At 45.8% G+C, this 16,639-nt stretch overlaps 1 protein-coding gene across 6 annotated transcripts in view; it reads right to left on the bottom strand.

Moving 5' to 3' along the window:
* ERC2 (ELKS/RAB6-interacting/CAST family member 2) overlaps nt 1-16,639 on the bottom strand; it is an 880,873-nt gene that overhangs the window by 81,770 nt on the left and 782,464 nt on the right. For 4 of the 6 annotated variants that reach the window (XR_004971467.1, XR_004971469.1, XR_004971470.1 and 1 more), the window contains one exon: nt 15,576-15,787. The exons of 1 other annotated variant lie outside the window; for it this stretch is intronic. The gene's annotated coding sequence lies outside the window, so the exon portion shown is untranslated. The remainder of the gene's footprint in view (nt 1-15,575; nt 15,788-16,639) is intronic. One more of the 6 variants, XR_004971468.1, reaches the window with a different exon arrangement.

Raw genomic sequence — 16,639 nt, 5'->3', positions numbered from 1 at the left:
CTTTTAGAGGGGGCAGGGAGTGTAATGTCATCAACTTCAGCGGGCTATTGGAATGACTAAAAAATGAATGTGTTTAGAGCACATAGCATGGTGCTTGGCACATCGTTAACCTTGCTGCCCACTATTCTGGAGATTCTTTATAATTTTTTTAAAAGTCACCCTTCTTCAAGACATTTTGCAGCCACCAGGCAGAAATAATTCTGCAGATCTCCCAGGACTATGCAGTGAGTGGTACCCCCTGGAGTTGTGCAATCGACTGGACCAACCATAGCATTGGCCTTGCACATGGTAAGTGCGCAATAAACAGTAACTAATTTTTATTCACCAGAATAAAAACTACCGTCACCCACAGGCCTCATGAGGAGCCTTTCAGATGGTACCAAATTCCTAAAGGAGGTTGTAAAGGCTTCCCAGGACTCTAAGAAGTGTGCAGAGCTCATGTGGGATTTGGGAGGGGTGGTGTGCGCAGGGCAATGAAAGGTTGTCAGGCAATAGGCCCAGCAGGAGACAGGCAAGCAGAGGATTCGGAATTCTCAGGTCAGGCCCAAGAGGCAAGCCTCATCAGTCAGGGGCAAGGTGAAGGTCTGACAGCTAAGAGGTCATCCGGAGCTCAGCCTACCTCCCAGGACTGCACTGAGGAGCATATGGGGGCAATAATACACGTGAGAAAAAATGCCTGTGAACTACACAGCACACTGAAGGAGTCATTACTGCCTTTCACTCACCCACTTCCACTCTACGAAACCCTCTCCTCCCAGCAGCCATGGGAGGTCTTGCATTCTCAACGCATTTATCAAAAAACCACTTTATTCATTTTTTAATCAATTATAAAGATGATCTATATTATGTATTAAAGAGAATTTCACTCAAAAGGATACAAATGGGAAATTTTTAGGACAAAAATGGCCAATGAACACATAAAAAGAAGTTAAATCTAAATAAGAGAAATAAAATAGAAACAGTGAGACAACTTTCCACTCAATAGACTGGGAAAAAATTAAGACTGATGATGCCCAAAGCTGGCAATGTTATGGGGAAATGGGTGCTCCCCATCCTATTGGTAGGTGCATAAGGTGCTTTCAAACGTTGTAGTAACCAATGTGGAAGTCTCTATTGGAATTTAAAGAGAATATACCCTCTGACTCAGAAGCCATACTTCTAGGAGTTGATTCCACAGAAGTAAAACCACCATAATACACAGCAAAACATAAATATCTATTTGCTGCAGCCTCCTTGGTACCAACAAAAAGACTGGAAACAACCTATTGCCCATCAAAAGGGTGTGACTGAATAAATATGGCTTTCCCACACTATGAAACAGGATGCTGGTTAAACACAGGAGGGAGATTTACATATACTGACCTGAAAGGACCAACTCGATGTAGTATCAGTGAACGGCAATGACCCCAAAATACAAATTGCGGACCCCCCTCCTGTAAAAAGTATGTATCCAGGTCTGTATACATGTAAATAGGGAAATGCGTTTCAAACTGAGGGGTAGAGTGAGAAGGACAGACACCAAAATGCCAAAAGGAGGGGGTGCAGAAAACCGGCTTCCTGTTTTCTATCTCTATGCATAACTAGATGGGGTAGAATTGTGGTTGATTTTCACATGTGTTTTTAGCATTTTGCAAACAATTTTTTAAAAACACGTGCTCTTTATAGAGCAGTAGTTTCATTTCACTCTTGTGCTTTGTCTCTTCTCTTCCTCAGGATTGTGTTCTACCACACATGACCCCTTGTGTCCACCTCTGTGGGACCTCGCACTGTGATCAGGAGGGAGGTCTTGGATGTAGAAGGCCTAGCGAAGAGCCTCCAGACATCAGAGCTGGAGTGGCACCCAGAGGTGGTTAAAATGAATCAACATCGAGTTCACACCCTTTGTTTTCCAACACAGACACAGAGACCCAGGGCCCAGGCAGGGCCTGCGTGATGTGGTTACTCATGCAGACTAGGAGCTATTTACAAAGAGAATCATCACTCAAAACATCAGCGTGTGTGTGGTTCTGATCGAAGAAGCAGCTGACTGAGGCCCAAACCAAACATCCTTAACAAGGATAAAAAGCTCACGTCTTGGCTGGGTTCTGGGGGTCTCTCCAGCCAGGTTCACTGACAACACTGACCTTCTCTTTGCCAGACCATCTGTCAAACACCTCATCTTCATTATCCTCATCCTTACCACACCGATGGCACAGGTCCAATTTGTTCCATTCTACCAAGAAGGAAACTGAGGCTCAGAAAACGTAACCCAGTTGCTTAAGGTCACACAGCACAGAAGTGGCCTAAGAGGATTTTAAATCGAGTTATGTCTGTCTACTACTCTGACACATAGTTCTAAAGAAAAGATGGCTTTCCTGTTTCAAAGGCTTTTTGTAAGAAATATTTGTGGGAAAGAGCAGTGCCCAAAAAGATGCCAGCCCAAAGCAGGCCTTGTGAGGAACATCTCCTCATCATGCCAGGCTGACTGCCAATGTCTGGTGAGGCCTCCCTGGGCGGTTCCAGAGTGTGGGCAGGGCAGGAAGTTGGGATTCTAAGTGACCCAGCAAAACTGGAAGGGTGGCCGGGCCAGATGCAGCCTTCTTAGAGCATATGACTGTCTCACTAGTGAATCCTGTGTCCTTAGAAGCTGCCGCCAGACCCAGGAGAACAAAAGCCAGTCCTGCTGACTCAGTAGCTCGGGCCACTGTGGGCATGTCCCCAAGCCCAGGCACAAGCTTTGCTCCTTCCCTTTTTCTCATCTGTTGAAAAGTACCTGATCCGTAAGCTTTTGTTTTGAAAATAAACACCCTCTAGGATTCTGCACACTCTAGGCCAATCCCTTTAGCCTTTATTGATGCTTCCATCTCTCCCCTCTGCCCTCTCCTTCTGAAGACATATTTTTCTTTTATTCTTTGGGGATTTGGCTGACAATCGATTTCTCCATGCTGGTGGGGTCCTGGGGAAAGGTAGAAAGAGATCTTATTTAGCAGGGAGGGTGGAGAATGTAGAAAGAGTGGATGAGAAGGAAACTCTGCTTCTCTATTTAGAACCCATTTTCATCTCTTTTTGCCTTGCCCAGACCATAGCTCTGTCTATAATGACAGATCACTATATATTTTTAACATTAAGAATAAGAAATGACTAAATCACCTTGGATCAGATTACTGAAGAAGTAGGAGCTAATTTATCTGTAAGCCAAACCAATAGATGTAGACATTAGATGGCTAAATCTAAGCAATTCTGTAAAGCCCTGCTAAAAATATCTACTTTCACTGGCCTACCAGTGGTAGCTGACATTCTACTATTAGAAATTTATTCTTTGGAATGATATTGTGCCTGCTAAAATGCACATCGGAGTAATAGTCCCTCATACTTGCATAGAATAGTGGGATATTTGAAGATCTTTATCTCTCTCTATTAACCCATTCAAATAAATTCCATCAGTACCTACTATATACCACGTACTAGATAACTGGCTAATGATGGAATGGCAAGCAAGAAAGACATGACACCCTGTGCTATAAAGGGCACAATAATAGGGTAACCGACTAGATAGACCTGGGACTACACTCCATGCCCTCGACTCTTGATCCTGCGCTCCTTCCACTCAACTACCTGTCACACTAATGCCTGGGTGGGATGAGACAATACACCTTTGCAATTGTCCTCACTTTGGTGCAAATCATCCAGTGATTTATTTCTATGTGATAACCATCTGAAAGCTGGGCTGGGTATGAGGAGAAGGAAAGGGAGGGGCCCATGGGTGAAGTGGGAGCAGTATAGGGCCATCTGTGGGATTATAGGGTACTTATGGTACACAGATCATAGGGATAAAATCCTTGACCTTTAAGTGTAGTGGACGACACTCCATCCAAGTGAGCTACAGGCCAAGGCTCACCTTCTTTTAACAGAAGATCAAGGTCATTCAACATGAGCCTCACAGATTACACTGTTCCTCACCCATCTGTTCACTGGGGATGTGGCAGATGCTTTTATGGGTCAATCAACTTCTCCTCCTCCTTTTCCCATTCCTTCCAGGACTAATATCTACTTGCTTTTGTATTTTCGTACTCACCTTCCCTTGGCTCCTTCCTCTTGGTCTAAACATACACTTTATCCTCTCTTATCTAAAAAAAAAAAAAAAAAAAAAAAAGGCATTTCCACCCTGCGACCTCCTCTCTCTCTTCCATGTCTGTGGCCTCCATGCCCTTACCTCCCAGGCACACTCCCATTCTTCGTCTTTCACCATCCCAGTGATTTTGTGTCCCAATGCCAAAACTGAACCTTCATAGACAAAAGTATTGGTCTTGCTCAACCTTCCTCATCCTAACCATTTCTCTGATATTCAAAATTACTGACCTTCCCGCTCTACCTGGAACTTTGCCCGTCTTTGCTTCTGTGACACTACAATCAGCTTCTGCCCCAATCTCCCTGTTGGCCCTCTCTGCACTGCCTTCTCTAAGTTCCACACTCATGTATCCAAATGACTAAAGAAAGAGAAGTTGGCAAAGATGGCAGAGAAATGTTCAAAGAAACAGAAGAACCCCAGGACATCTAATGTCATACATGCCAAGGAATCAGCAAGCTTTAGGAAGGAAATGGATGTCAAAAGGATCAAATGACTCAAAGTAACACTTCTTAGCCTTTTCAAAAACAGGTACAGGCCTGAAAAGAAAGTTGTATGAGTGAAGTAGGCTTTTGTGGTTTTCTGTCTATAATGGATTTTTATTCAAAAAGGATCTCCTAATTGACTAAAAGTATCCAAGTAACAGTTGGGGAACTATAGGTCAGGTAATAACAGATAATTCTGTCTTTTCTCAAGTATTTAATAAACTTCTCTTAGCCTTTTTCAAAGGACTCCTAACATCCAGTAATTTGACTACCACCACCACCATCTTCATCACCATTATCACTACCATCATCAACATCATCATCACCATCACTCTCATCATCTCTATTACCATTGTCTGTACCATCACCACTTGCATCATCATCTGTATCATCTTCATCACCAAATGTCATTAAATGGTCCCCTACTATGTACCAGGTTTTGTGTTAAACACTTCGCATATATTATTTTATTTGATGTTCATATCAACTCTGAAAAGTTGATTTATTAATTTAATTTTAAGGAAAAGAAAAACAGAGCTCAGAAAGGTTCATTAACTCATCCACTATTCCACAGCTAGTGTGTCCTGGAAGGAGAATTCAAATGCTGATCTGCCTGACTCCGGGACTTTGCCTCCCATGCTAGGCTGCCTCTCTTGAAATGCAAAAGTAGACAAACCTGCCAATGACATATTCAAGGAGCTAATACGGAAAAGGAAGTTCCTTTAAAAATAAGCAAGAAATCTTGCCATAAATTGCGAACTTGTTGATTCCAGGAAAGTTAACATTCCCGGCCCTTTCAGCACACACAGTTTCCAGCTTGTTAAATGGAGAAGACTCTACATTTGCTCATGAAGAATTTGGCATCTTCTGAAAAAATGTTGAAAATATAGTGCAATGATCAGAAGATAAAAGTCTTCTCTTTTCTTATTTTTTCTTATCAGGACCCAGCCATTTAAAACGTTTTCTCTGCTAATATACACAAGAGAGTGTATTAATCCAAAATCAAGATATCTGTTTAAATGTAGACCAAAAGATTGAGGTCACAAAGACATAGATATAACTTGCTTATCTCTAACAGGATACACTGAAACTAAATAGTGGTTTAATAGCAATTTCTAACATTGTCTCTTAATGGACTCTGCAGGATATTTTTACATTGAAATTCTTCCTGTCCAATCCCGAAGTTCTTCAAAGACTCTCTTCTCATCCCTTACCCTTTTGGGAGATGGCATGAGGAGCTAGGGGGGGGGGGGGGCAGTGAAAAAAAACTCTTCAAATCCTTTTCCAAAAACCTTTGGCTGAACAAAGACTTTCTCATTTAAGAGCAGGTGACAGTAAGATCTCTCTCATAGGCAGCACATTAAGACTCTCTGCAGAAGTAAACAAATCCATTATGATGAAAGCCGGACACTCCTCGGGGCCAGGATCTAATGAAAATGTCAGTGTTTTATGCAGTTTAAAAACTGCCAATTCAACAGTTTTACAGGAGCCATTTAACATTTATCATCACTTACAAGAGCTGAAATGCAGACAAGGAGAAGGGCAACAGAAGAAACCAAGAGACTGCTTGCTTAGAAGCCACACTGTTACCCATAACCCATGAGGATTTTACAGTTTGTCAATGACCAGAACCCTCAAGTAACAGGGCACAAGTCTTGGCAAAGGCAAGTTGGAAATCCATACTGCAAGATATAATCTTCACACTGACCATATTCTACACTTGCATTTACACCCTTCCCCATTAAAGAGAAAACCACCAGGAGTCAGGACACTAGAGAAAGCCATTAAACCAACTGAAGAAGGTGCATTAAGGGCCTGTGAGTGTTTTCCAAAATCTGCATTAGATAATATCCACACTATGAAGGGAAGACAAATAGAATATATAACTTCCAAATCAGTAGAATAGAAAATAAAAAGAAATAGAGAAAGCACAGTCAATTCAAACAGGGCAGCAGAGAAAAGAAAAAGAAAAGGGAAATCATAATAGAACACACAAAATAAAAAGACAAAGTTAAGTCCAGATGGATTAATTACAATAAACATAAACAGCTTAAATTCACGCATCAAAAGGCAGAGACACAAGATTTTAAAAAAGCTTTGTGTTATTTATGAAATGGAAGAAAAATGCTGAAAAATAAAAGGATGGAAAAAAGCATAATCACACATATTAATCCAAAAGGTGTTGCTATAGCAATATTAACAGATAAAATTATTTCTCTTGCCTAGAAAATTGTCCTCATTTCCCAGGGCTTTTGTGTGTGTGTATGTGTGTGTGTGTGTGTCACCTCCTCAGAGAAGCCTTCTCTGGTTATCTTAGGTAGAATAGCTCCTCCTATCCCTATTCATTATTATACTGCTCTATTGCATTTTCTTCAAGCAATTAGCTGGTCTCTGAAATCACCTTATTTGTTTGTTTACTGTTTTACTATCACTCCAGCCCCCCCCCCTTCAACTCCCCCCCAGCAGCAATCTCTCCCTTTTGGAATAGAGCCTGCTGACACACAGTAGGCACTCAATAAGCATTTGCTGGTATCTCCCTGACTAGGCAGCCTGCAGTGCCCAGAGCCCCTCATAGAGGTACAGATGTCTCTTCTACAACAGATCACATTACTTGAGGATTATTATTATATCTGCACATCTAACAGATGCCAAATAAATGGTTGTTACATAAACTATGACCTGCTGTGTGCCAGAAGTCTGAAACCCCGAGAAGCCATGTGATCAGCTAAAAACCACATCTTGTTAATGAAAGCGCTGGAGTCTTGCCTGGAGGATCACTCTGATTCCCTGCAAGTGACCGCTGTGTCACACCCTATCATGCGTGGAGGCTGCAAATGAGGAGAGAAGACAACTTGGAAATACATTTCTCATCAAACTCAGTGTTTCTGTTACTGTTTTATATATATACTAGCCTTTGCCAAATTTATTAAAATGGACTCAAATAAGCATTTCTTATAATAACTGCATGTCTATAAGAAATGCATTTTCCAATGAAAGAAACAAGGGGTAGAGCTTAAAATAGTAGCTTGTTGACTCAAAACCAGCAGTGTGACTGTATTATCATCCCAATGGTTAAAGCAGAAGGAGTAACTGTGACTTTGGACAAGTTGCCTAGTGAGCCTAAGCCTTAGATGCTATCTCTATAAAATAGTCATAAGATCAGGACAGGCTTCATAGTTTGCTATGAAGACTAATTAGATTAATCCAGTGAAGCCCTGGATATAGTATGTGCCCCGATGTGCCTGATAAATGTCTCTAAGATTTCAGACTTGTGCACAGCCAACTCAATTACTTTGCATTCGTCATTTGCAAGTTTTGCTCAAGAAACTGGTTTTCGATCATCTGCCTTCCGGAGCTCTTCCGGAGATGTAACGCTGTTATGGAATGAGTCTTAAAGTTCCTTTGAATCTGATTAAATCCATTCCTTGTTAGAGCTGAGCTAGAACAATCCTGGCTGATGCCAGATGTATTTGTTGAATGGCCTTTTTACTGAAGATCTCAGGAAGACGAGGCTGCTGGAGGGGCAGCCAAGATGACAGCACTGATTAGCAAAAGGGGCATATTGTCTGGCACATTCTTCTCTGGCCTAACCCCCCTCCTGCCTCAGAAGGAACTATTCTAGAGTGGAAAGTTTCCACCACAAACATCTGCTCGCCAGATCTGCCCTGACACTGTAGCCACTGGTGAGAGCCATCAGGCATTCGGGGGTTTTTTCCTTTGGACTGGGAGCTACTTGACAAAGGCACAACCAAACTTCACATGTATTGTGAACGGCAGGAGCAGCACATTTTCGATGGGGACTCCTTTTCAAGATCAAACAATTTTGCACACCCCTCCCCCCAAGTAATAGTATTGCTCTTGTCATTTGAATCAGAAAAACACCTGATGATGAAAGGCTACTAGGAATTCAGTAATGTTTTAAAATGAATTATTAATTTAGAAATCTCAATACTCTATACACATAATCAGAAATTGTCACGTATATTTATGCGGCATTGTGTGGGTGGGGGGTTGGGGGCATTGAGCCGTTTAGCATGGGCCGTGGCCTCTGCCTTTTATTTATTTTTTATTTTTTTAAAATATATTTTATTGATTTTTTACAGAGAGGAAGGGAGAGGGATAGAGAGTTAGAAACATCGATGAGAGAGAAACACCGATCAGCTGCCTCCTGCACACTCCCTACTGGGGATGTGCCCGCAACCAAGGTACATGCCCGTGACCGGAATCGAAACCTGGGACCCTTGAGTCCGCAGGCTGATGTTCTATCCACTGAGCCAAACCGGTTAGGGTGCCTCTGCCTTTTAGATCTCAGTAGCACCCTCCTCACACCCGACCTGAGGGGTGGGCAGAACTGCCCCCAACTGAAAATCACCGTGTTTCACTCTCTCCACATGCTACCTTGCTCTAAGGGAAGCTGTTTGGCAAGCTGTGCTGGAGAAGGGGAGGGATGGTGAATATGGGGCAAACAGTGCTCAGTTGGGATATTCACACTCAATAGGTGCGATATTTTCATTAGGTGATGATAGTAATGATTTTTGTCTATGCAATTACTTTGTACCTCAGAGTTGATCTTGTAAGTGGAGCTTTGAGGATAAAAAGGTCCCTGGATTGTAGACCAGTGTTGGATTCCCACCCTCACTAGGAGCCAATCATGTGACCTTTGGCAAGCCATCCTGGCAGACTCAGTTTCCCTGTCAGTCTGAAAGCTCACAGGGGGCACTCAGGCAGAGGATGGACAATGGAAGGGGACGTCTACCACCCACCACCCACTAAACATGTAATAATGGCCTCACGATGGGCAGCAGCAGCAGCTAAGAGCTCAGTCACCGACATAAAAAATACATTGTGAAATAACGTACCCACTTGCGCATTGTCCCGGAATATAGAGATGTAATGTATGAAGGGCAGGATGATGGATATGGGCATTAGATAGTGAAGAACCTGAGGATAACAGATGCACCAGAAGAAGAGGCTGAAACTATGAAAAGAAGCAATAAATTCATGTAGATGGAAAACATATGTAGCAGGTTAAAAGGGCTTAGTGAACACCAGGAACATGTAAAGCAGGCAAATACTAGATCTAGTCTGGCACAAGTATTGACTTGTCTACATAAAGAAAAACACAGTTCACAAGCATCTAGCGAGAAAATAGCAGGCTGCCTGTAGGAAGCACCAACCGGACTGCCCCGGGAACCAGCAGACGTAGCAGCGCCTCCCACGCCCGTGTCTGAGACAAGGCAAGCATCTGTGTCTGCCATCTTCCCCACCCAAGTCCCATTTTTTGTTGGTATAGTTGGTATTTCAAACCAAAATACTTTTGGTTTTTGCACTTTACCCCTTTTATTTTTAAAAGCCACTTTGACATGTATGTTCTCTGACTCCGTGGCTTATGACCGTAGTTTGTGATGTTCAAGACCAATTCAGGAAGAGGATCTGGGCCAAGAAGAGTGCCGATGGGAGCAGAACACTTGTCCAGAGCGCAGGGGAGCTGGGCACAGACCACACTGAAGGCTTTCCAAAGTGCACAGCCCAGAGCAACTGCGTCAGAATCCCTGAGGTGGGGCCTGGGTGGGTGCCCACTTGGTTCTCATGAGAAGCTCGGGTTGGGTGGGGACCCACTGACATTGACCCTACAGGCCCTGGCGTGTGGCATCTGGACAGGAGACTGAAGAGGCAAACCGAGACATCATCCCGCTGCAGCTGACCACAGCCAGCCCACCACCTGGCCCTCCTCTGCAGGTCCCAGTCAGGGCTGCTCCCTGTGCTGACAGCAGCCAGGGAGGTACAGGAATGAGGGGCATGAAGGGTGTAAGCAATGCAGACATTAGTGAGGAGTTTACGAAGGGGATTGCATGGACTCTCTGGGAATATGGCCTTGTGTAGTTAGGTCACCTAATCCCTCCCTCCCTCCCCCAATCCAGAAAGCTAGATAATGTGCTATTTGCAGGCTTCGAGGACCCTGTGTGGGCCAGCCATACTGGCACCCGGGCCACAATTGACTTGTAGGTTCTGTTTTGCATCACAGGCTCAGATTTTTCAGGTCTGCAGAAATGCTCCATTCGCTTTCATCAAAGAAACCCTCTGTCTTCTCAGAAACAGCAGATAGAAACCTAGATGCTTCAAATTACTTTCATCCTTAATTTGTTAAGTTTTTAAAAATCCAGTCAGAACACCCTGAAATTGAATTGCTCCCTGTCAATTCTGTTCACCCAGGCTCTGTGCAGATGGCCAGTGAGCCGTCCTTGGGCACTCCACATGGCAGAGCACATGCCCCCAGTTTCCCCCTATGTGTCTGAAGAGAAGCAGACACACTCAGAGCCTGGTACCCTGCACTGTCGCTTCTGAATGACAGGAGAGGTGGAACACTGGGGCTCCTGCATGTTCGGTGGGACTAGAACATGAAGGGACCCAGACGCCAGAGCCGGTTTTGCGCCTTCTCTCTGCTAACCACGATGGACTGTGAACTTACCACGCACCACGCATGGTGTTTCGGTTCACGGTTAAGCAGTGGGTCCTCCAGAGCTGCCTCTACACGGGCGGATGATAAATAGATGAATCAGGCATTGGTTCTATTTCACATTCCTGAAACCAAGCCTCTGCACTACAAGGGCATTTGGATTTGCAGAATCCCTTCTTTCATTTGTCAGCTATTGCTGAGAGCCAGGTTTGTGCCAAGTCAGCGTGCTGGGCACCAAGAACAGACAGAGAGCCTGCCCTCAAACTGCGCTCTGGCTGGGACAGATGCGACATGTGTAGTGACGACTCCCGTTCAAGAAGGCAATGGGCAGAGGCAGTTCCTTCCTTCTAGGAGCTGCTGGCCACACTCAGAAAGATTCTCTGAAGATGCTCAAATGCCTCGCCAGAAAGCCATGTAAGAGTCTTCCAGGGAATAATACATGCCTCCCCCTCCCCCAGTAAGCTATGTTCTCAGGAAAGAGACCAGCAGAGGCTCCCCCAAAAGGAGGGATCTCAGAGGGGAACTGACAAACGGAAGAGAAATACATGCCCAGGTGCTGATGTCACACTCAGGCACGGTGCACGTGCTGATGTCACACTCGGGCACAGTGCACGTGCGGATGTCACACTCGGGCACAGTGCACGTGCGGATGTCACACTCAGGCACAGTGCACACGCGGATGTCACACTCGGGCACGGTGCACCTGCTGTTAGTGGACACAGGGAGATCGCAGCCCCTGCAGCTCATCCTGCAGGGAGACTGGGTGTTTTCACTGCAGACTTTCTGCTGTGGCAGCTTCTAGGGACAGAGTCCAGCTAGTAAAGGAGGTAGTGCCAGCTCCCTGGGGATACTCTCCCTTAACCCGCCCCCCCTCATGCCACCAACCTAGACACATCCTCCAGTTCTCAACCTGAGTCCACAGAGAGAGCCTGCCCTCCTCTCTCCTGTCCCAGCTCCCTTACCCTTCCAAGTGTGAAAATGCACTTCGGAGTTGTTTGCTGAAGTCCTGGCCTGCGGGCTGTGGGCTCCTGAGAGGCAGGGACAGGGCAATCCTGTCTTGTTCACAGCCACCCAGGGCAGACTAGCTGAGGGTTTCCTGCAAGTCAGGGGGCTCCCGTGCTGAGGAGACCTCCCTGGTTTCCTGGAGGAACTGGATGAGGCAGGGGAAGCTGAGGCTGTCGGGAGCCAGCACTTCCCACCGGCCTCGCTCCTGGATGGCTCCTGCACACCGGCCTTCCCCCCTCTGCTGACCATCTCAAGTGAGAGGCCCCCTAAACAGCCAGTAAAACCCCAAACTGCATATGCGCCATCAGAAAATACTGCCGGGGACTGTGAAAGAGCTGTGGGCAGTCAAAACCAAATCCAGACCCAAACCCAAACCCAAACCATGGTCCCTGTTCTTGGCTCTACTCGTCCTAAATCCTTAAGACACCCTTTGCCTCTATTACAAATTGATTTTTCTTTAACAGATCCTATTTAAAATGTGTGTTCCCTTTGTATTGTAAAGAGAATCCCGAGGGACCATTTTTTTCACACTTAATACAGATCCAAACAGCTGCTTTGTTCCAAAATCACATGGCACGTTTACTATCCCAAAGATCAAAACTGCCACGCATCAGGAAGTTTCTACAGAGCCAAAACCAGCGGACACGGTCACTGTCTCCCCTAAAAGTAAGTGAAGATCCCAGGGACCACGCATCCGCTCCGGGGATGTGCTGGTGCCACACAGGGGAGTTCACCCTCAGCACCTCGTGCCTCCAGCCACTTGACTCGGCTACAGCACGTGGCGGAGCACTGTGCCTGCGGGACCGACTCTCAAAGAGAGAAATCAATACAACGACATTATGCTAAGACTCAACTAAACTACATTTAATAGTTCCTTCATGACCTGTAAGTCCTCTCAGATGGCTACACTATAAGATGCGGCCACTAATATTCATTATCACATTAACATATGATCCCAATATATAAAAGCATCAATCTAGTAATATATTAGCCAATTGGGACACTGGTTTAGAAATAGTGTGCCATAGGAAAAAATACATCGGTGACCCAGCCTGTTACTTAACCTTTGCAATTCTCTCTCTTGTTTTTCATCTTCCTCAACACAGATTCCTGCTGACCCCACAGTCAGTGGGGGTGTCTGGGGAGCGGAAAGAAGGCCAGTGTGAGTGGCAGAGCGCCAGGGCAGGGAGGGAATGCACCAGCTGAGGCTGGGCAGGTAGGCAGGGGATGGAGCATGCCAGGCCTTGTAAGCCTAACCCACACATTTACATTTATTCCCGTACAAAGGGAACTGCCTGGAGGGACTTAGGAAGTGAGTATATGAAGCAATTCGCATTTCGTGAAGGTCACTCTGCCTCACTGATGGATGATGCCCTGTGCCCTGACTGGACCACAGGCCCCTCGACGATGGGGAGAGTGCACTCCTTGCTGCCCTCACCTCACACGCTCACACGGGTTTCACGCCACCAGTTCTCACACTGTTGTGTGCAGCAGCAGCATCCCCAGGAAGCTCTTTCAAACCCAGCTGCTGGACCCCCCACCTGCAGAGTTTCTGATTCAGAAGGTCTGGGTGGGGCCCAAGAATCTGCATTTCTAACAAGGTCCCAGGTGATGCTCAGAAGCCCTTCCTGGTCCAGGCAGGGCACTTATCCAGAGACACAGAACCATGAACAGACTGATGAATTTCAGAGAGAAGGTGGGAGCAGGGTGGGGGTGGGGAACGCGAAGGTGGGGGGAGGGAGATATTAACCGGGGAACTTGTAAGCATATATGCATAGCCCATGGACACAAACAAAAGTGTGGCAAGGCCTGGAAGAGGTGGGTGCAGGGAGTGGGGGGGGGGGGGGTTTAATGGGAAAGAAAAAAAGCAAAAGCAAAGGGGACATCTGTAATACTTCCAACAATAAAGATAAATTTAAAAAGAAAGAAAGGAAACTCCATAAGTTAAAAAAAACAACAGACAAATCTGTTTGCTGAATAAGTAAATCAGTCAATGAAGGGACATGAAAGTGTTTTCTCCAGTAAAACAATAGAAACTATCAGTGGTTTGAGTTCGACCTACGATGGCAATCATTGGTTCTACTTTCCCTTTTTCTTTTCTAAAATGCGTCCTTCGCCAGGTTACAAGGGGACTACGCTGCATGCAGAGGAACTCCGAGAGGAAATAGATGGTGACTACACAGGATGAGGCGCTTCAGACACTGCAGCGCCACGTTTAATTATAAATCAGATGCCACGCAAAGATTTTTTTGTTCGGATGGTAATTTCTGTAGGCAGTAATCGCCTGCCTCAATCCAGAAAGGATGTGAGGTGGGGAGGCATCCCTGGTGCTGTTCCAAACTGAAAACGAAATGCGCTTTGCCTGGAATTCATGGCCAAGCCCACCATGGCCCATCCTGCCGGGGTCAAAGTGCACAGCGTTGGTGAGCACACCCGCTCTAAGAAGAGGTGTCCTGTAACATTGCGACAACTGTGGGTGGTGCAGGTGGGTACTGGGCATATCAGGGGAGCCCTGTAAAGACTATGATTGTCTAACCACTCTTCTGTACACCTGAAACCAATGCAAAATAATATTGAAAGCAAACTGTAATGGAAAAATAAACATGAATAAATAAATAAATAAATAAATAAATAAATAAAAGACATGAAAAAAAAAAAGAAGAGGTTGTTCAAACTCTCCTTCTTGAAGGAACCCTCAAAGGTTCCAGTTTAGATGTTTATGATGACAAAGCAGAGATGCAACTGGTGGATATAAAGTAAACAGAGACTCAGAACCAGCAGAGGAAGAAAATGCTTTAGACCAAGAGACACGCTGCAAGAAGCAGCCGGACTCTGAGAGCTCCTCCTGCCTGCCACAGTGAGGCTGTGGTTGCCACATGCAAATGCCCATCCACCCAGAAATGATGACTGGACTGCGGCCCCAGCTACAATGGGCAGTCCAAACTTAGGGATGGCCGGGGGTTTGCGGGTTCCTTAGGAAGCCCTCTTGCCTGAGGCCTACATGGTCATAGGTTCATATTCTGCTTAGGGAAAAAGCTGGTCAAATATACCCGAGATTGTGGAGGGCTATAATTAAACACCGAGGCATGGTCCTAAACAAAATCTCATCTAGTCAGGAGTTATTCAGGATCTCATGATCTAGGAAGTTGACCCGGGAGAGGGGATTCAAAACATCAAAAGCCAGCGAATCAAAGCAAGAAAGACCACTGAAAACCATAGATGTTAAAGAGCAAATAACAACTAGAAGAGTCATGAAGCAGGAACCAATGAGTGATCCGTACTCTCTGTCCACAAAGCAAGACACCAACAGCACAAGGCCCACATGACAATTTGCCCCATGTGGATGAGGAACTTGGGTTCTTGTTCTAGGCTGGTGGGAATCATGGCACAGTCTACGAATTAAATACAAAAATAGCAATCCCTCCACGGCAGGAAAAACTGAAGTGCGTGCGAGCCCCGAATGCAAGGTCAGAGGCAGATTCTCTCGGAAAGCCCGCTCCCCACGGCATTTGCAGTTACCCACCTCCAAAAGGGTACAAGTAAACACTGGACCTGCTCTGGCGTTACACTGCCACGGCTCCTCCCGCTGGCTCCCTCCTCTTCTTCTTTAAGACAGGTAAAGGTGGATCTCTTGAAGGAACTGGGGGCTCCCACTCTAGGCAAAGGTTGGACAGGTGATCAATGTACAGCATGAGATTTGACTGTGCCTCCGTGCCTCCAACAGAGCTGGATCATCTGGGGCAATGAAAATTATAAGCAACAAGAGAGCGGTATTAACAGCAAGGGTAGGGAAGCCCACGCAGCACACACCACGATGCGCTACGACACCCAGCGACCATGCCTCTCCTAATTCAGTCATTCCAAACACACTCATCAAGCACTGTGCCAGGCTCCGGGGATATAGGAGTGACAGATATAAACACAAGCCTGGTCCTCATAGAGCTCATGGGCCGTTTTGAACAAGGAGACAAGCAATTAAAGGACAAAAGAACTTAGAGGGAGCATAAAGTAAGGGCAGCCAACCCAGACTGCTGGTCAGTGATCATGGAAGGCTTCCTGGAAGAAGTGACATTTGACACGGAACCCAGAGGACCCATTTAGTTAGCCAGACAAGTCTGGGGTGTGTCCAAGAGTCTGAGAACGTGCAAGAATCTGAGATGAGAAAGCGTGGCTGGTGTGAGGGGCTGAAAGCCCTTTGTTCTCAGCCATTCTCCAGCCTGTAACCCTCCACCCAACCAGAGCACCAGGTCTGGGGTCTGCAGCTCTCATCACAGGCTGCTCCTCCAATCCCCACAATCCAGTCGTGTTTCGACCTCTTCAGGTTGGGATCTCAGGAAAGGAAAAAACGTGGAAAATAGTTTGTTCTACAAGAAGATAGAAAAGCAACCACAATGCTGAGTTGAGCACTGCACAATGGACCCAGCCATCTGCTTTCTGCACACCAGCATGGCGGGTGAGTGACCTTCCAACCTCGTTCCGGGCAGTTGGAACAAGACCCTGGACTGCACTTCGGCTTCTTCCCTTCGGCTCTCACTTTGCCCTTCCTTTTCCTCCAAGGAAATCGCAGGGGGAACAAGAAGGAAACCC

The sequence above is a fragment of the Myotis myotis genome, unplaced genomic scaffold, assembly GCF_014108235.1.
Source record: "Myotis myotis isolate mMyoMyo1 unplaced genomic scaffold, mMyoMyo1.p scaffold_m19_p_13, whole genome shotgun sequence".
Lineage (NCBI taxonomy): Eukaryota > Metazoa > Chordata > Mammalia > Chiroptera > Vespertilionidae > Myotis > Myotis myotis.
The sequence above is the reverse complement of the archived record's forward strand: the minus strand, read 5'-3'. Positions and strand labels throughout refer to the sequence as shown.